This window comes from Lepisosteus oculatus, chromosome 12 (assembly GCF_040954835.1).
Source record: "Lepisosteus oculatus isolate fLepOcu1 chromosome 12, fLepOcu1.hap2, whole genome shotgun sequence".
Classification (NCBI taxonomy): domain Eukaryota; kingdom Metazoa; phylum Chordata; class Actinopteri; order Semionotiformes; family Lepisosteidae; genus Lepisosteus; species Lepisosteus oculatus.
In genome coordinates, this window is record NC_090707.1 from 19940569 (window position 1) to 19962084 (window position 21516).

Below are 21516 nucleotides of genomic sequence, written 5' to 3' on the forward strand. Positions count from 1 at the left end.
AAAAGTGTCGGCTGGTTCTATAAATCTGAGTTTTTTTCCCCTCTGCAAGCAATGTAAAAAAATAAAAGTTTTCAAACCAGAAGAAAACCCTAACTTAGTCAAACCTGCAGTTAGAACATCGGTTCTTTTATTTTCAAAGAGTATTTCAGTGATTAAGCTTTACTGAACTTTAGGGGTGGTATTTGTAGACAAGTTATAATGTGATTAATAAATGACCGAAATAAACAGAATGGGTTCATGCAATTCTTACAATTAAAACAAAGCATGAAAAGGGATAGTTTATTGCTTAATAATTGGCTAAATTGCCTCCTAGTAGTCCTAGAATACTTTTTGCCACAGCTAATCCTGAAAAGTAAGAAAAAAGGTTGCTGGGCATCCATGACATTAGCTTCGACAGAAAAGGGTTCCATCATGAAAAAGTTTGAGAACCACTGGTTTAACACTTTCAGCATTTAAATCAGATGTTTAAAACTGTCCCTAAAATCACTGTCAAACTTGTTACTGAAACAAAAATCCCCCAAAATATAAGCATATTTTACTCCAAAAAAATTCGATCTACTGGGTATGATCCTATCTAATAGTGCTCTAAATACTTTATTGGTGTAGCAGAGCATATAGCTAGAGAGACAGTATTGACTTGCCAGGGGGTGGCGTCATTGCATTCATCACATTTTCATGAGGAAACCAATGAATTGGTTATACCTGGAATCACCAGATTCTTATAAAAGCAGTGCTTGAGCAGATGGATGTTGTCTCACAAGACCTGCTGGTTATCAAGAACAATGAGCACTAAGAATCTGAGAAAGGTAAAATGTTTGGGGAGAGTTACTTATAACCTTCTCTGGTAGAGTACATACAAGGTAACGACAGGATAACATTGGTAGCAGCCTGGTTGCTTTTTGTGTATGGATGTTGACAAAATGAAAGTGGTTGATGAGTGTACCTGGCCAAATGATAGACTGGGTGACTATTACTACTGCTACAAAAATAAAGATAGTGTTGCAGGGGGGTCTATGAAAACCCTAAACCAAAGCCTGTCATCAAAGAGGGATCTTTCACAGTTGGATATTATGTAGTCTAACAGTGTAAGTTAAAAATATTTAAGAAATCATTACATGGATAAATCTAATTTGCATAAAAGACTAAACGTTCATGGGTTTTATCACCACCACCACCCCCCCACACACTCAAAAAGTTATCTATATTGAGTAAATTGATAAACTATTTTATTCTTTGAGATTTTAGAAATAATCTCAGTTGTTGGAAGACTCTGAAATAAAATTAAAAAAAAAATTAAGAACTTCCAATTAAAAAAAAAATCAACAAATGCATTACAAATATCTCCAGTGTGGGTTTGCAGTGAAACAAATGTACAGTAATTAAACGTAACCTACAACTGCTGCATATTGAACCTGTAATACTATACACCCAACCACATCAGTGGTACAGCACATGTACAGTATGACTTGCAATATTAGCCAATAACCAGTAGAGTTGTAATTGTATTTCCCATTGCATTAAGTTACAGCAGACAACAGTGTTTACTGTAGATGAGTTTTTGAAACACTTCTCACTGCCCCTACTCTGTGAACTGCTCTATAAGCAGACTTATTTTGCAGTTAATGGCAAATGTACACTACATAGTCCCTGAGTCCCTGTAATTATGTCACAGTTTGGGGTTTGTTAGATGGTACCCAATGAGGCAGCAGAAGATGACTGTAGAGATAAAAGAAGTACAGTATAGAGTAAAAATATGATAAAGTAAAACAGACCTGTATTGCTTGTTTATTGGGTACATAAACAAGAACAAAAAAAACTAGTAATCAATTGCTAATTTTTAACCTACAGTATTTGCACTTTTAATTAAACCTCTCAATGGAATAACCATTATCTCACGATGAGTTGTGATGATGGTAAACAAGCCTGCCACATGGGAGTCCTGGGTATGATTCTCGGATAATGTGCAAGTTGTCCTCTTTTTAACAAACTGCTCCTTGGGGATAAATAAGACTTTCTAATTATGATATGGAAGACAGACTGATTTTTACTATTCACACAAATGCACAAAAAATACTGGTATTCAAATGCAAAATAACCTCACCAGATAGAATATCTGAATAAAAAGACTACATTTCCCAATCTGCCACACAAGTTAAAGAAACAAAAGTCATGATTGTCATAAGCCATAAGATATCCAAACAGTATGTTAACTACAATATAGAAATGATTAACATCGTTCTTATCTAGGTGCCATTACATACCACTGTTTGGCAAGCAATCACTAAAATTACTCTGCATTCATTTTTTCAAGAATAGAATACTGTAAAATACCTCAAAGGCACATTACAAAATTAACAATTTAAATATACTGGTGTAAATATAGTGCATACTTGTATTAGCTACAATGCAACTTACAGTTTGGTATAAAATTAGTTTCTGAGTGTGTGGGCATCTCTTTATCAATGTTCCTGTTTTTTTTTTCTTTCAAACCGCTTATATTTAAAATATTGCTATTTGAGATCTTTTCCCCCCCATAGAGTAGTGCACTCCTGCATGTTTATTCAAAAAAATTAAAAGTGCTGTGACATTGCGCCATTCATCATGCTGCAGCTTCATGCTTCATGCCATGGTTTAAAGGTGTAATTTCCATTATATCCATCAAATCCAGGGCCAAAGGGGAGCTGGACCCTATCCCGGTAAGCAATGGTCAGAACATGGGATATAATCCGGACAGAATGCCAGTCCCTAACATTTTCAATAATATAATAAATAGAAATGCTTTACAATAGCAGACCATGGCAACTTAATGTCAGACATATAAAAAAGTTAAATAATGATCACTCTAATTTTTTATGTTTTCTAAGAGGGGGAAAAAAAAAATTACTTTATCTGTTAAGTACAAGTAGTCAATTACATTCTGCCAAGCCAATCAGAAAAAGGGGGTAATTATTTAACAATCAAGAAAACTTAATATTTATAACTGCACAGGTCACTCTATTGGTCCTAAAACAAGCATTATCTAAGCCATTTTTAGATGTTCTTTATCTTGAAGATGTTCTGTTTCATTTTCTGTGTCACTCAAGAGGGAATTAACAATGCAGCATTTCATATTATACAAGTTATTTTTTTTCTGATTCAAGATCAGAGAAATTAAGTATTGTCAGATGGACCTGCCACAGACATTATTCAGTATTGTCACATGCACACAGAAAATTGGAATGATGTTAATGGTTTTATAAACCAGGGTTGAGGATTTTAATGGTGTACATATAGAGCAATCCCCTCAATCCAGAATGAGGGTTTATAAAGAGGTCATGGCAAGGAAATGTGAGTTTGTAGAAACAGCACCATATGAGGAAAAGATCATTTTAATGCACTTTCATGGGAATTAACTTTTTGAGTAAACTGACATGGGCAGATTTAAGCCAGCATGAATAACTTATTTCAGTGTACAAGATGCATGGAAGGTACAGGCCTTGACAGAATGTCAAATGGAACGCACAGTTAAAACTAGTCAACAACTTTTTTTTTATCATATGCGGAAAATTTTAATGTACTAATCAGAAAAATGTTATTACACTGAGGTGTTTAATCACCAGTAAATAAGCATTATCAAAATCCTAAATTTTAAATAATCACATTTAAATGTATAATGTATACCCACTTAAAGAAAATATAATCAGTTACATGTATGTTGTATTCAATGCCATGTTATCAACAACTTCTCTATAAATCATAACTAAAATAAATTAAAAAACATTTCAGACATATCCTTTTCAGATTACACACCATTACTCATTGTGGATTAATGTTATGCACATACTACATTTTTGTTACAAAATCATTGCAAACCCAACTTTCAAGGCATACACATCATGTTTAGTTTGTTCTTCAAGATTTTTTTCAAAGAACTGTACAAAAGCAAAACACTAACCCCCGGCAGGTAGTCAAAGCTTCTGGTTCATCACTCTATAGTTTATTCACCTCTTACAATAATCCATTGATTAGCACTCCAGACATGGTCATCTATGTGTGATGTAAGAGCTTTCGTAACCTTGCCCTTCCATTTACATAGTTATTAGGTTCTCTTCCAATGTCAGCCATTGTCCCTATTTTGCACACATTAAATGTACCATCATTGCCTTCCAAAGGTCAGGTGATAGAATGGCAGCAATAAAGGAAGCGGTTTAAAGATGCCCGTGTTGTAGAAACGGAGAAACTGGACAAGGCAGAGGTATCCCAACATCAAGATTTACCTTGTGCCGCAACTTAAAGATGTACCATTATTGCCTGTTATGCCACCTTATTTTAAATCCTGTCAAGGCCAAAGAACACAATGAAATGTATATCTATCTATTTCTGGCACAGAACATTTCTCAAACAGAAGGCTGACCAGCGTTTAGCTCAAGGCTAAATCCTATGTAACATTTTGCAAAAAGAAGTGTGCAAAGAGACTTCAGGGGTCCCTTGAAAAGAGCAACTGAGACGAGCTGCACTAAACACTGTTGAACATCTACAGCAGTATTTCTCAACCAATGTCATCCCAAGACAAGCCTACATAAACAAAAATATTGAATATACTGAAGCACACCGCTCTCCTCCCCACACACACACCCACATTAAAACTCAATACTTTAGTTTTAAATCCAAGTTTAGCACAAAGTGATTAGTCAATTTATAAAGGCAGAAATTGATAAGAGTGAAACAGGGAGCTGTTGCACAGCCACTTTCAGGTGTTCTCTCTTCTTGGTTTACGTTCCTCAACACACACAATTTCCTAATGAACAGTCTTCTATCTGATGTGACTACACCTGTGTTGCAAGATGATAGCTTTGGTTATTTCACAGAATTACTAATCAACTATTTATTTTATTCACCTTTTTTTTTTTTACAACTTCCATGGCACTCTCATTAATGTCTGAAGGCCTGCCGCTGCACAGTCATGAGCCAGTTGTGAAAGGCTGGTTTACAACATTGTCAAAAGTGTCTTCATTAGGAAGCTTCCTTTTTCCACAGGACTATTGTGTGCACCAATAATGACAAAAAACAGAGGCTACACATTATTAGTCCATATCATCATCCTGGGAGCAGTACTGACAGTAGTTGAAAACACACACTACTTAAGATATCTTTGCTTAATCTTTTTTGTTTGTTCCATTACCTCAGTTACACTGAAACTTTGAACATTTTTGCAATAAGGGAACTGAAAATCTCTCAACTGGATTCTTACCTATCACTCAAAGAACCTCAGGAACTTTGCATCTCTTTTGGAATATCACTATATGATACTTTTGTGTTTTCTTCTATTGTCAGCAGTAGCAGGATCACAAACCCTCCTGTGAGGGTCTCACATCCAATACATCCAATGTGTGAATAAATCTGTATTTACATTCTGAAACTGAACTGCAATCTGTTAACAGGAGCCACTCAACTAAGTGACTGAGATGAGATCATTTAATCTCGATCAGCTACTAATTAAGCCAAAAAATGCCAATTGCAAACTTAACTTTTTAATGTTCCTATAAGCTGCTTTTATTAGCTAAAACTTTGATGTATTATAATTAATCATATTCATAATATATTTTTCTAATTAAAGACAATCACCTCTGAATGCAGTAATACAGTTCATGCAGAAAAATAAGACAACACTCACGTGAGGACACAAACACCTTTTATTAAATCTCCGTCCACCAGTTTTAGGCAACAGAGACAAGCTCAACTCAACAAGGGCTAAACGCACAAGGAACAAGTAATAGGTTTATTCCATGCTGAAAAAAAGAAAGAAAGAAAACACAACGTTTCGGCCGTGGAGCCGTTTTCTTTTTTCTTTTTTTCAGCATGGAATAAACCTTGCACAGGGGCCAAGCTATTCTTCTCTGTATTGTTCCAACTTTAGTATATGTGCTGCCTAAGCGAGGATGGAATGCACGGAATAAACCCATTACTTGTTCCTTTGCAGCCTACACATGCTGATGCAGCTATCCACCCGAACTAAACTCACAAGGGCTGTGGATGGAGCATGTACTGTATGCAGGTTTAGGGTGGTTACAGGACAAGGGACAATACCAGAAGTTAACACTAGGGTGTTGGTTACTCACATACGATTTAGATCTATTTACATAGCAGGATGGCCTACTGGTCACTCTGCGGCCTCACGGACCATCCCCCCAGCTACAACTCCCAGCCTGCTCTGCCGCGTCTGCATTACTCGGGTGCGCCATTTCCTCATCACCCGATGACAATATTAATCATATTATTATTATTTCCTTTTAACGGAGCCATAATGTTCACTGCATATTTGGAAAATACATAATATGATATATAATATCTACACTATCTATATTTATGTAGGCCTTGAAGTAGCATGGCACTTTCTGATGGGGCGTCTTAATCAGTTACATTTCTGTATTAAGAATCATTTCATTTTATCCAACAGCTATCAATTTCTAATGTATACCTTGCATTATTGTGCTTTTTCTCTGTTTCTGTAATTTCCAGTACTATAATTATATAAATCACTTTGAAACTTGGAAATTTTACTGAGAACTAAGAATCTTACGTTTAATACTTAAATCTCAAAAGACATTAAATTAAAATAATTAAAAAAGACCATGAAACATACCTGTAGAGGGACTTTCATTGTAAAGAAAGTAAGATGAGCTATTGCAATGGCTAAAAGTCTTTCTTATCCAGATTTCCCTAACATCTTGGTTTCAGTTATGTCGCCTTTCCTGGGGATAACAGTGTAGAAATGAATGTAGTGTAGTCAATGAAAATAAAAATTAAGCCCTTATTCATTGTATAATTCACAGGAATCATACAAGGACTTAATGCATTGAGATCCCAGATCATTCCACCCAACATGAGAAGCTTCTGTCCAACTCTGGATGTTTAGATATCTTTCTGAGCACAGTAACTCATTCAGTGTGAAATGACAGTCCTAATTAGACTAAACTAAAGAGAAAAAAAGATTAAATAAGTACTGTAATATGCTGCAAAACTGTAATGACAGGGTTATCAATTAAATGAGCATCCTGTTTACGTAAGTGTTGCTATTATTTTTCATTAAAAAAAAATCATGTCAACATGAGAGTACAAGGTAATTTAAATGATCATAAGCCCTTCTGAGCATAATGCTTAATAATCAACCATATCAGAGTTCATGGAATAAGTATCCATGCTACTGTACTAATCTAACTAATTACTATTGAACAAATTGCAAACTTAAAAACTCCTTCTAAAATAATAAGTTATCCAAATATATCCTAAAAAAAGGATCATAGAATAGAATACATACAGATCTGAGGCAATACAATTTAATTGAACATGCTGTGTTCTGTGAGCTGAGGAAGAAACACTATTTTTTTCTTTCCATGTAAGCCACTCAAAACATAACCACCTTTATTGAATGTTTCAGAAAATTGTATAAACTGTAGCTCCAAAGAGAAAATTAAAATAAGTACAAAACAGTTAATTGAGCAATTAATCAAATCAGTGACAGTCTGGAACAAACTACTCAGCCATGTTGTCAAATTTCACACTCTGACTTCTTTCAAAAAATGATTGGATGAAATCCTCATATCAATTAGCTACTAGCAAAAAAATTAGATGTGCCAAATAGCCTTCTCTTGTTATCCTTCTTACATTATGTATGATGATGAGTGCTTACATGTTGCTTTTGTTTCCATCTTGAGCCTTTTCCAGGGTAAGTAAACTATCCAATCCATAGAATCCCTCCCCTTTTATTCAGTTAAAATAATAGTAGAACTCTTCCTGCACAGTGCCTGATAATTGCTGCCAGATAAGTAGAAACAACAACAACAACACAATTATTAATTTGTGAATTGCAGAAATAAGCATAAAAATGTGAAATATTTCATTCTGGCAACAGGCACATTCCAGACTTCTTCAGACACAGATCAGTTCATAATTCGGGTGCATTCCTTCCAATGGAGGAAAATGTGCAGAGAAAATGTACCATTTTCTCCAACTGACTGGTCAAAGAATCTACCTGAAAAAAAACTGTTTGGTAACAATTGATAGCCCATCATGCAGGACTTGAAAAAAGGGATGGACTGCTTTGATTAGAAAAAACAAAAACCAAGAAAACTCCTTTCTAATTCTGGACTACAACAAGAATAGCTGTACTGCAAACAGAAAAGAGGATATCCAAACAGCACAATGGAAAATTGCTATGGGAATACGTTATGCACACTTTGAAATTCACTGACAGACATGCGGAAAAATACAGGCACGTTTGGAGCAGTATGAGACTAGTCAAAGCATCCAGAGGTTCAATGGCTTAAAACAGGGGTCAGTAACCTTCAAAATCTGCCTGCCAAGAGTAAGCTTGTACACTTATTTTTACGAATTTGCATTCTGTTGACATTAAAAAAGTATCAATAACAATCCTTCTCATTTTGATTATGTATTTTAGATGTTATTATATTTTAATATTAAACATTTATTAAAGTAATAAACACATCTTACTATTTAGTGTGATCCTTGCCTTTGCATTCTCTTGCCTAGTTCTCCAATCTCAGGCTCATAGCTAGACACTTTAAGCCTCACAAAGCGTGTTCAGTTGTTAACTGGATATGGGAGGAACAAAGAACTGACTTCCTGTATCATACCTGTTTACCAGATCCCACAACTGAGTTCCATAAATCTGAGCACAGCAATTCAATTGGCTGCATTTCAAAAGACTCAGTACCCATCCACTTACACACTGAAAAATCCATGTCACTAGTCACAAAGCTGTCTGATGTAATCAGAAAAGAAAACACAGGTTCAAAACATTGGAAATCCTGAAATGTGACCAAGTTCTGATGCACTTCTGAAGTTCACGTACACTTCAAACTGCAACACAGATTGTTCTTCCAGATGCTAGAAACTGCAGAAAGTTGAGGTGTCAATGTCCTGAGAAAAACTGGCAAGAGCAAGAAAATACAGAGGCTTCCCTGGTAGGACACTGATCACCTCGAGTCCTAGACTGTTTTCCAAGTCCTAGATTCTTCTCCGAGGAGGGGAGATGTAACAACAATACTCTCAGAGGAGAGTACAGTCTGTGTTAGGGGGTGTATCTGCTGGTTGGGACCCACTTAATTCAAGTGCCCACATATGATCTGTCCACTGCAGCATCACAACAGAACTGTAAAACACTTGTCAATACTTCTTATCTTTAAAAAAAAAGGGGGTGGTGGAGCGGAGGCTCTGTGGCTAAGGATCTGCGCCTATTTCTGGAAGGTTGCTGGTTCAAATCCTGCGGCCGGCAGAGGAATCCTACTCTGTTGGGCTCCTGAGCAAGGCCCTTAACCCCAGCTGCTCCAGGAGCACTGTACAATGGCTGACCCTGTGCTCTGACCCCAAGTTTCTCTCCCTGTCTGTGTGTCTCATTGAGAGCAAGCTGGGGTATGCCAAAAGATGAATTCCTAATGCAAGAAATTGTATATGGCTAATAAAGTGATCTTATCTTATAAGTACAGTAAGATAAGAACAAGTAAAGGTTTATTCCAAGCTGAAGGAGGTTCAGGAGGTCTCCCATCCACATACTGATCAGGCTTACGCTTGCTTAGCTTCAGTGGGTTGCCAGTTGTGAGTTGCAGGGCGATATGGCTGCTGGCTACACCACATACTGATGATATGAAACTCATGGACGTGACAAAACGACTTCACAGTGCTGTAGAGTGATTTTTTACACTACCCAAAGCATCTTCACTAGCCAAAGATGATTAATAGGTAGCATATGTGGTGCATTAGATGTTAGTGAAAACATTCGCTTTTCACAGCACTGTGAAACTGGCACAAATGCAGCACTATCAAATGAGAGTGGTCTGGTTCTCCTGCACCATTGTAGGGGGGCTAAGTGACTGCTGACCAGTAATTCTCACAGTAGTAAAGCCAATGCTGCAACCCTACAGTATCTGTGGATGGCACTGTACTTGAACTTCAGTCTAAATTGAAAAACTTGGGGGTGATATTTGATTCAGGCTTGACATTCAACCCACATGTGCAACATATTGTCAAAACATCATTCTCTCACCTCAGAAATATCACCATACTATGTCCTATGTTATCCCTAATTGTTGGTGAAAAGCTGATTGACACAAATGTGTCCTCCAAAATTAACTACTGTAATGCTCTACTCGCAGGAGTTTTTAAATCCACATTGAACAAACTCCGGTATGTCCAAAATGCAGCTGCCAGAATCCTGACCAGGTCTAATGTAAGTGTTCAGAGAGTCACCCTCCCTAAACTCAAATCTAAACTCAAAGCCTTCTTCTTCAGAAGGGCCTAACTAGTACTGTTATTTACCCTCTGCTCCTACTGCATTTAGCCCCCCCCCCCCCCCCCATCTGCTATCTCCTCTGATTGTTTAATTTCAGTGTTCATATCTTGTGTATTTTTTATTGTTCTTGTCCTCTGTAAAGCACTTTGAGAAGTCATGTTTTTATTATAATACATTTGCTTACAATCTTTTCAGTTCTCAGGAATGCCCATTATGTTTCAGCCCTCAAAATAAGCCAGATTTAAGACAATATAGCTATAGTTTGGTGGAACCCACTCACAGGGTCTTGCTTCTTTGAGTCTTGAGCATGAAAAGGCCAGAGTAGTGTTTAAGTCTAATCTGCTCTAAAGAATAAACTGGTCTTCCTGGTACCTTATTTGTGCATCTTCTACAGAAATATCCATCTAATTGTACCTCCCCCTCCAAAGGAAGAGGTTTAGCTTATAGTATATAACCGATACCAACTTTCCATACTTTTCCCAAAGAAAGTTTGGCCATTCCATTGTCCAGGTAAACCTTACTGACAGACTTCCTACTGGTAGACCACTGCATAGGATATTCCGACTTTCTTAACCTGATCTAGGGCTCAGCAACAAGGAAAACTCTTGAGATATACTCAAGGCACTAAGCAGGTGGGCTAAGCATACCATTCATTGCTTCCTGGACTGAAAGCTAAGTTATAGTCACACTCTTCATCACACAATTTTAAGACATTGTATATTTTTATCAGTTATTTTATCTGGAGAAAAAAAATCCCAAGGAATTTAGGAGGAATAATGTAAAGGTTTAAATCTCTTTCTTACATACAAGGATTTTTTTTCTTACATGCATCAAGGAAAACAACTTCATATTTTAATAAAAAGAATACTATAAAAACCTATTAAAGTATCTTATTTTCAGAATGTATACTAATATAATGAATGACAGTGGAAATTGATAGAGCCTCCTTCAGAAAAACTGCATGCTTTTCCTTTATTAAACTACTAACGTTTTAGAACAAGTACTAACACACAATATCCCCAATTAAATATTTAATGCTCAACTGTTCTTCTGAGTTTTAAAGATTTATCATTTCATATAAATCACTGTAAAGACTGATTATATCCAGAAAGCAAATCTCACCAGAATCAAAGTTGTTCTAGTACATCTTCTACAGCCAGAACACACTGTCAAGTAAAATACTCAGTCAATACCTTAATAAGATGGACAAATATATGTACCAAATTTATTGTGTGGGTTTCTTTAAGTCAATTAGATTACACATTTTTCAAAAATGACTTTTCTCCCCAAAACAGTCAAACTGTGTGAATGATGTAGTTCTTTTAGCTCTACAAAAAGTACTGAAAGTAAAAGTACCTATTCAATCAATTAGTTTCTGATTTAGTAAGTACAAACAGTAGGAATACTGTGCTTGGTGATAAATACAGAATATTTATTGATAGGTGTAGTTTTAATCATCTTGGTTTACAAGATGATAACCTGGCCATGTGGACAAGGAAGGGTTGCTACACTGGCAGCAGCAATGGGAATGGTATTGGAATTTTAGCTTGGCAAATGCCAAAACTGAAATGTCTCGACTGACACATACTGTATATTAATACACTAGTGAGCAAGGATTGATTGCCATCTACTTCCCAGCTGAACTGCCTTTTGCAAAGGTGCAGGGACTACATGCTGCAAAGCAAGATCAAACAATGATGATTCAACTTTCACATGGAAAATTGTAGCTTTTTGACTGATTTTTATTATCATAAGTTGTTACAACCCCAAGTGTCTAGGGGTATAGGGGTGTAACATTTAGTATAATTCTTTTGGAAGCAGGTGGGTTTTGGTGAGGGACTAGGAAGCGTGATAAGGGTAAGAAACTAGAGTGGTGCCAAAGAAAAGAAAATAACAAACAAAATGGAGCTGGCTAGGACAGTGTGGGAAAGCTAATCTGACTACAAAAGAAAACCCGAAACACACGGTCTTCGGCGTCTTCAACACCCTAGCTAACCTGCACTGACTACCCAAAACCATACAAGAAAAATGGCACTCACCCGTACTAAACTAGTGTACTAATACAAAGTCAACTAAGTGTGTAAAGTATACCCAACAACCTAAACTAACCTTATATACAAAAGTTCACACAAAAACACAACAGAACCAGGAACACAAATAAGGGAAAACAAGAGTAATCCACAGGAGCAGGGTACAAAAGAACACAAAAGTTGAACATGTAACACTGGGGCAAAAGAATGGCAAAACAAGGATGAACACACAAACAAACGAAAGTACAAAGAAACTAACAAAAAACCAACAAAACAACAAAGCCGAAGCTATACGAAAATACACACACACACAAAGCAAAACAAACCAACAAATGAAGCCGAAGCGATAACCAAAACCAAATGGGACCGAAGTCAAACGAAAGGCCTTTTCTTCCCGAAAGCCTCCATGTTATATAGTGAACATGAAATGAGTGAAATGAGTTCTGAATGGCTGAGAGCTAATTGATGATGACATTATATGGAAAGTGTGGTGTAATGGTGGGCCAATGGGGAAGGGAGAACATTCAAGGGTCAGCTGTGTGGACATAACAGAAAAAAAACACAGAGAACACATAACATAAGACGTAACAGAGAGACGTAACATAAGGCCTTAAGGAACATTCTACAACTTACTGCATTTGGGACACTTACACTTAATGAAGCAGAAAAAAAAGATTAATCATGCACACCACATCAAGTTTTTAGGACAATGCATATAATTCCATTTTTGGACTTGGACTTTTTTAAGGTTTTTATAAGGTTATAGAAAGTGACATAAAAGGTTGTCAAAATAGTGGCAAAGCAACACAGCTTAATATAATAGTTATCTTGGTTTTTGTCTTTTGCTGGCAGGCATTCCTTATAAAAGTAATGCCAAATGTGTTAGATAGAAAATCAAAAGATCACTCAAGGGCACATATCTTACTCTAGCTTCTGTAGTGAATGTTGTAGTAGGCGCATCATTCCACACCAAAGATTCATTACAAAGATCCACAAGCTAATAAACAGCACCTTGAGACTATCAATCACTGCTAGTTCCTATGATGAAAAAATGAATCTGAAGAGATTAGTATTTCCAGTCAGACTACAATTTGATTAAAAACGTTTATTTGTTTAACCAATAAAAACCACAAAACAAAGCTCCCCCCCCCCCCCCAAATACAAGAGCCTGAACAGAGAAAAGTATCTCAATGATTGCAGAATTACGGTTAAGCATAATCAAATACATATTCAAAATCAATACATAATTATAGCTACATTTACATACAGTAGGTGCTCAGCAGAAGTAAGAAAAAAAGCAGTTAGTTTGGTAAATAGTTTGGATTATCTTAAAGACAATTCACCACTTACAGATAAAACCCTTATTTACAGAGGTCACGCAATGCATCAACACTATCTGGCAGAACATGAAACTAAGGACTAATACAAATAAATTTCATTCACAAGAAATTTTCCCTTAATTCATTCCAGAGAATCAGTTCAAGGACACGAGGTTTAAAAAGCAGGTATTACACATCTACAATATTTCTATATACGCCTGGTGATATTTATACTATGGATAGGGTCTTCTTTGCCTCTTCAGTGATGATAAACTTTTTGTAAAACTGAATAAAAGGTTTCTATAAATGCAGTAAAATAATTGCATTTTATATAGCACTTTTCATACAGGATGGGACCCACTTCATCTACCGCGGTAGTGCAGCATCCTTTCCAGATATCAAGCAATAACCATTTTGCAATAGAAGCCCCATTTTTCTACCTGATCTGCTATGTACAGTATTATGAAAAATTGCTTTACCAATTTAATAAACAAACATAACAAATGATGCTTGGAAGAAGGCTGAAAGCATAAGGATGCTATTTAAATCAAATGAGAACTACTATCTTGAGACGTACTAACAAAATACAGAAGATTCTCTTTGGAAGGAGCTGCAGCTTCCAGGTAGCTCAAAAATATGAACGCAGTCAAATGCACTTGAATCAAAGAACGCAGAAAATGAATGTTCAGTGTATGAATACTTTTGTGTATGCAGTGATATGTTTTTTAAAGTAAATTATTAATTATGTACTACAAATTAAAATATTTTTCATTACATCACTATTCCTTGATTTGAATAGTTTATACAACACAGGTGCTCAAATCCAGTCCTCAATGGGCTACTTTTAAGGTCTCTTTAAATCTCCAGCTTCATATTAACAAAAAAAAGTTTCAATGTGCCCCATAAACAAATATTGAGTTCTATTAGATAACAAAGGATTTAGGTTAAAAAATGACAGATAACACTGTAATATGTTACACTATGATAGTTTGAGAACATCACATTAAAGTGGAAGACTTTCTCCACTGTCGGTAATCAAAAACATAAAACCATTCAAAAAAATATATTTTTCGGAAATACTGTATAATCAGATTGTAACACCAAGTACTAGTGTTAATTTACACACTCAGAACAATGTTCTTATTCACCAGGGACTTTACGTTAGAGGAATTAATCATAATTGTCTGACACTGTTTTGCAAGCTAAAGAACCCTATTGATCAGTACACCATATTTCACCATTTGGTTCCTTTAGTCTTAATTGCTCCCCGCACCTCCCTGATAAGTTATACATAAGTGATGAGTTGTAACCCATGAAACTGATCAATGGGTTTGACAGCAGGCAGTGATATACAGAAATGCCAGTGAGTGGTAAGAGGTTCTCCAAAGGCATGACCATGAATTTGTATTAACACCTTCACTTTTAGTGCAGTGTGTCTAGAATACATAAATTGTTCATGGTTTGATGGGGAGTAGTACAGATAAAAGAAATATTGCATACTCTGCTGTATATTTGTCAATTAAAATGGAGCAGCAATTTGTTGTTTACTCAGCTTTGTTTTTAGGCAAATAATAAGACAGGATCCCATTAGGAAGATGACATGAGGATAGTATTCCAAAACAACCACTGAACAATGAAGTAATTTTCAACAGATCAGTTACCGGTTGTCTGTATACTGGATCATAACAAGACATGGGTTATTTAATATAATAAAAAAGAACCACCATCAATATACAGCTGCTCTGTTGTCTCTCAAGCCAGATTTTTTCCTTGAAACAAATTAGTTGACCAACAAATACAAGGTGGTTGACCTTTTGAGACAATTTTCAGTTTTGGCCAGAATTTGTTTCTGATAAAAACCTAGAAATGTTTAGGATTCCCAATACATGTATTGCCATTTACTGCATGAATTCTATAAGGATTGCAAAGTCTGGAGTCAATGTCTGGTAAATACAGTCAAAAGCTATACTGCCGAGATCTATTTTTGTGCAAGATTTCAGAATTTCAAATGGTCCTTGGCCTTTGGTTTTAGCATTTCAATAGTAATAGATTAACATAATGAGAATTCGTTTTTCCAAAACACCACAATATTTTATAAAGTACTACACTGTATGGTTATTACAAATTCATCTGAAACCTTATTGAATCAATTACAAATGTATTTGGATTACTTTTTATTGCGAAGAAAACATCAGATAGGTTAAATTAAATTAAAATTACATTTACTTTGTCATTGAGTATTGAGTATTGTGACAAATGTCACACCAACTATTTAAGCGGAGAACTCAAAGCTTACTCCTAAAAAGACTTTCAGAAAACAATTTTGGTATTCATAAATATAATGATAGCACACTCTCCTTATGTGGTTTCAATAGGCCATTAAAACTGATGAAAGGAATGGCTCCAGGAACCAGATGATCTCCAGGAGTTATAAATTCACATTTACCCTAAATAATGGCTGCACCTAAAGGCCACTAATATAATGAGATTTATCTTCTACTATGAGGCATGTCTTATGTCCTTCAATTTGTGTTTAAAAGTCAGAAACCATATACTGTGCCAAAATGATTTAAGCCGTTACATCAAATTTCTTTCTGGGTGCTTTGGTAATGAACTAAAACAATTGGGAACAAGATAAATCTGCTGACAGTGACATCGGGCAAGAGGTTTTATGCTGACCACCTATCAGGTGCATGACTGTCATATTTTATTCTCCATACAGTATGTTATTACTTCAGTACTACCAAAAGAGATGAAAACCTTTTCCTAGCACCCAAATTAACATGAATCCTATAACTTAGATTGAGGTGATAGTTGGTATGTTAGGCCTTCAAATTAGTCAATAAATTCTTACATTCTCCACAAACGATGGATCAATTATGGGAAGTAAACTGCAGAGAAAGCATGAGGTACTGTGACCCCTGAAGTCTGAGCTGAATGGAAGTACATTACAACTTCAATTTACCAACAAAATCTTGATCTATGAAAAACATCAGTACTTAAAGTCCTTCAGAGCAGTCTTATTTGAACAGAGAAGAGCAGCGTGAAGGAAGAGAATTATTAAGTCTTTTCTACATTAAGTGAATCTCAAATGTTATTTTGAAAGCATGGCGAGATTGTGCCTTTTTTGACTAAATACACGTCCTCTTCAGCATCTAATGTTAATCGTTGCTCTAATTTTAAACAGTTTGGTTTTGTTGATGTTTTTCTGTAATCAACAAAGCAAACAAAAATGTAAACTATGCCGCGGATATGAAGGTTTACAGATGTCTAAATATAAGTAAACTGTAACCATGAACAAGCTAGAATTTAACCCACAACCTATCTACTTTTTGAGATAAGATAAGATCACTTTATTAGCCATATACAATTTCTTGCATTGGGAATTTGGCTTTTTGCATACCCCAGCTGGCTCTCCATAAGACACACAGACGGGGTTAAGGGCCTTGCTCAGAGGCCCAATGGAGTAGGATTCCTCTGCCCACCACGGGATTTGAACCAGCAAATTTCACACAGTGCCACCGCTCTGCCCCCTGTATGTAGATACAGGATGTAGAGGAATTGGGAATATCTGGTCCTTCAAGAAGTGTTTTTCCTCTGTAATACTGACGGTAAAGACTGAAATTAGACAGAATAAACCCAGCAGCTAGGACTGAAAAAGCATGTTTCATACGCATGCAGTAATCAGAAAAAAAATGTAAACTGAGTAAATCTGCGTTAATTCCTAGAATCAAAGAGAACACAAATTTAAGATACCACATACCACATGACTACTATGCAATGGTTACCCAGACCAAGAGCTCTACCACGAGTTACCTTATTTGTTCATTTGTTCTCATCCCCTTAGTCCTTTTTTTACATTTGGATTGGTGAAGCATCAGAGATGGCAAAGGCATGAAAGAGGCTGATCCTTCATCAGCTGTTTCACCAGTCAAGAAGAAACTGAAAAAGCCCAATTGAACTAGCCAAAATGGCCAAACTGCTGAAGCAATCAATGAAATACATGAGAGCTTCTAAGAACTGATATTGCATCCATGATGAACTCATGGTTTGCTACAACTGGTGTGAACATTAACGTTCAGTTCTCAGCTAGTCAGGAATTAGTCTAGGGTAAAAAAAAAGGAAACAAAAATAATATAAATAATTTCCAGTAATAAGGAAGATGGCCAATTCAACCCTATCTGCATTGTGGGCCTGTAATGGAAACAATACACAATAGCCCGCTTGGAATTTTGAAAAACAAGCGGTCCCTATGCGTCTTAAAGATAGAGACCACTCTTCTGGAGGCCACAATAAGCCCAAACTATTTATTTTCAAATATCTCTAATACAGTGATAGACTATTGCTTTTAAGAAACAAAACAGATAACCAAGTCCTATTCATTAATCTAAAGGAACTGTGCTGCATTTTAATTGGGATCATACTCACAACAACCTAACAGATGAGCCTTTGCGGGAGCTAGGCAATCACTTTGAGAAGCTGGAGTTCAGATTGTCCTGTTTTACCTAATACAGCTCATTACCCTTCTCAAGGATAATGTTCTTTGCAGATTTTATCTCTTGTAATTCAACAAACAGGTACTGGTATTTTATTAGGACTAGTTTCACAGGGAAATATCAATTCATTATTGTTTCTGTACTACAGATAATCCTTATTCAGAACTAAGATATCAGTTATTAATATTTTCTGCATTGCTTCATTCAAAGTGACACATAATTCATATGAAGTTATTCCAATACTGTTTTTGGTCTTTAAAAGACATTTATTGTATTTTGTGCATTCAGAATTTTTGTACTTTAGCAGCTACTGTGTATACTTCATTTGTCATACCTCTTTGATATCTGACTTGGTCTCTGATACAGTCTCAGTCTCTATGCCCAGATACTGTACATGTTTTTCTTGGCACATATCTGGGCTACATTCTCCAATGAACTCTGCTTACTCTCTAGGTTAATTATGGAAAAAGTGTCATGACACATTTAATAAAACTACGTCTTTCTCAAACATGCATATCAAAGGCATGTACTCAAAAAAAGTATAAATTCAACGTTTTAAAATACATTCAATGATAATCTGAAAAAAGCCTGCTGTGCTGAATATTTTTAGATCCTAATGAAGTAACATTTGATGCAGAAACGTGGATTCAATAAATTGTGAATATATTGAATAACAAGTGTGCAATATATTCAGTTATTAAATTACTATTCATTCCATGGATCTATACCTGACATACGGTGGGGTTGCTGTTCAATACAGTAGTGTACTGCAATGGATGAAATCTAGTACCTTTCAGCTAGTTCATATTTTCAAGTTCACGTTTATTTGTCATTCCAGCCATATGCAAGTATACAGTGGAACGAAATATCGTTCCTCCTGGTCCACGGTGCAAATACAAACAGGACGCTGACATAGATTTTGTAGACAGAATACACATAGCGCAAAGTAGATTCCAAGGTGTTGAGGAGCCTGACAGCCAGCGGGAAGAAGCCTTTACAGAGTCTGGTGGAGCTAGCCCGTACACTATGATATCTTTTCCCAGATGGTACTTAATTCATGACTAAGTCATCTCCACTCACACCAGAAGTATCAAATAAACTAATAAAAACTGTCTTAATTGTTTTAAATGCAGTTTCACCATGTAAAGGACTAAGAGGTAAAGTGATAGCTTAAAAAATATTTAATGGTTGGTTGGCCAGAACATACTGCCCACCTTTGATTTTTTAAACAATCCTGTTTTGTACTAGTTTAAATGAGGTCACAGTTACATAACCAGCTGCCTCATTGCCATTCAAATATAATTTCATACTCAATTTATTCAGATCGCTTTGCTGGAATGCAGCAGTGAATAACTTTTTTCCATCTCCTTTGTTTTCTACTTTGAAATATTCTCATGGCAAAACAGGATACCTTTCATAATCACAGACCTCATTTGTCAGTACATACCAGACTAATTAATGAGAATTTTTTCATAAAACCATACTACGGAACTCCAGAATTCTGCATTCATTAAAAAAATATTCACAACATCAAAATGTATAACAGAACAGTTTGGTTAGTGTACTTACAGTATCAAACAAGTGCAATATCTAAGCAGTAGCAATACTGAGTAACAATTTCCATCATAACTCAAGATTCCTGTTTTATCTGCAGAGTTTTAGAGAAGTACTGTACAGAGATCTGTTACCGTCTGCTACAATTCAGATTGCTCCAGGTTATTTGGTAGGCTGGTAAAGATAAAATGGAGAAACAAAAACTTTAGCTTATGTTCATAGTGTACTACAAAATGTACACCCAATAAGAAGGCTTAATGCAAGGGCAAGGTGAAATTGGAAATAACATGCAAAAGAAAAATTATGTTAAAGTCAGTGGTAAAAAGAAATACCATGCACAACAAATTAATATTTAACAATACAAATTGGCAAATCAAGCACATGAATAATTTACAACTCATACTTATGGAATTAGAAGGCAATATTTAGGTTCTTTTAACCTACAGAGAAGATAGATTTGTATTAATGCTGGAATGCAGTCTAATCAGCACCTGACTTCCCATACTTAAACTGAGCAGTCAGAGGCATATTTCCTTGCACTGCCACCACAATTTAACAGATTTCTTAATTACAACACATGAAAGCCTATCCTCACTTGGAAATACAGAGTATGAAAAATACAAATGATTCATCTTAAGGGTTTATACAAATAAGTTTCTAAAGAATTAACAGTTGTTCAGATGGACACATCTGCATCACATGCCGAGTATAACAGTTTGTCTTGAACTTATACCAATTATAGTTATTTGTTCAAAACATATGCAAGATTTTTGGCCCACTTACATTTTCAATTTTTCACAGTATTTATTTCAATACTTAAATTTGTTTCATGAACACAGAATATTGTTTAACTTCTTAAAAGTACCAGAAAATGATTCTTGTAGTATTCCCTTTTGGTCTGGATATGTATTTTTACTCTCACAACAACTGAATGCACAATGTGTATTTTCATATGCTGGACCAAGCTGTTCTAGGTGCACCTAACATTAGACCTAATCATGAAAAAGAAGAAACAGCAATGATATGAAGTGATCATGGAACCAGTTATGAGCCACAGGCTATACACCCACAATGTTTCCACTTATAACACTGATAGACCAAGTACCCTGTATGACCCAGTTTCAAAACTTCCTAAGGCCAAACTAAATTTTCAGGAACACTGGTACTTCAAAAACTTATGTTTTTACTATAGTTTATAGACATACTGTATGACTGTTCGGTCATTAAAGATCCCATGGCACCATTTGTTAAGAGAAGGTGTATCAAGCACAGTGTCCTGGTTAAATTCCACTTTGGGCTTAAAAAAAAATATGTCACCCCAGTCTACCCTTCTACTGATTTGCTGTATAGTAGGGCTGCTGGTGTATAATGGCTACCACGTGTCACCCGGATCAGACCAGCAACTTCAGAGGTGGATGAAATAGTTATTTGTTCAAAACATATGCAAGATTTTTGGCCCACTTACATTTTAAAATTTTCACAGTATTTATTGCAATACTTATTTTTTTCATGAACACGGAATATTGTTTAACTTCTAAAAAGTACGAGAAATCGATTCTTGTAGTATTCCCTTTTGGTCTGGATATGTATTTTTAATCTCACAACAACTGAATGCACAATGTGTATTTTCATATGCTGGACCAAGCTATTCTAGGTGCACCTATAACTATGTGAAGACAAAGTATTGCTGTGCATTATAGTTACCTCACATTAAATACTCTAAATATTCTCTTTCAAAACAGTGTTAAAATTACATTAGCAGAATGATTAGTAATATCACCCAATGACAGGCAGTAAGTGTTGTTCATGATATAGACTAATGCAAATCC

The 21516-nt window shown here is 35.7% G+C and overlaps 1 protein-coding gene and 1 non-coding gene across 5 annotated transcripts in view; both read right to left on the reverse strand.

The window, feature by feature from the left end:
* gulp1a (GULP PTB domain containing engulfment adaptor 1a) overlaps positions 1–21516 on the reverse strand; it is a 199755-nt gene that overhangs the window by 174193 nt on the left and 4046 nt on the right. The gene's annotated exons all lie outside the window — the stretch shown is intronic.
* LOC138242119 (U6 spliceosomal RNA) lies at positions 5814–5916 on the reverse strand. Its single transcript, XR_011191374.1, has one exon. It is a non-coding gene; the product is annotated as a U6 spliceosomal RNA (small nuclear RNA).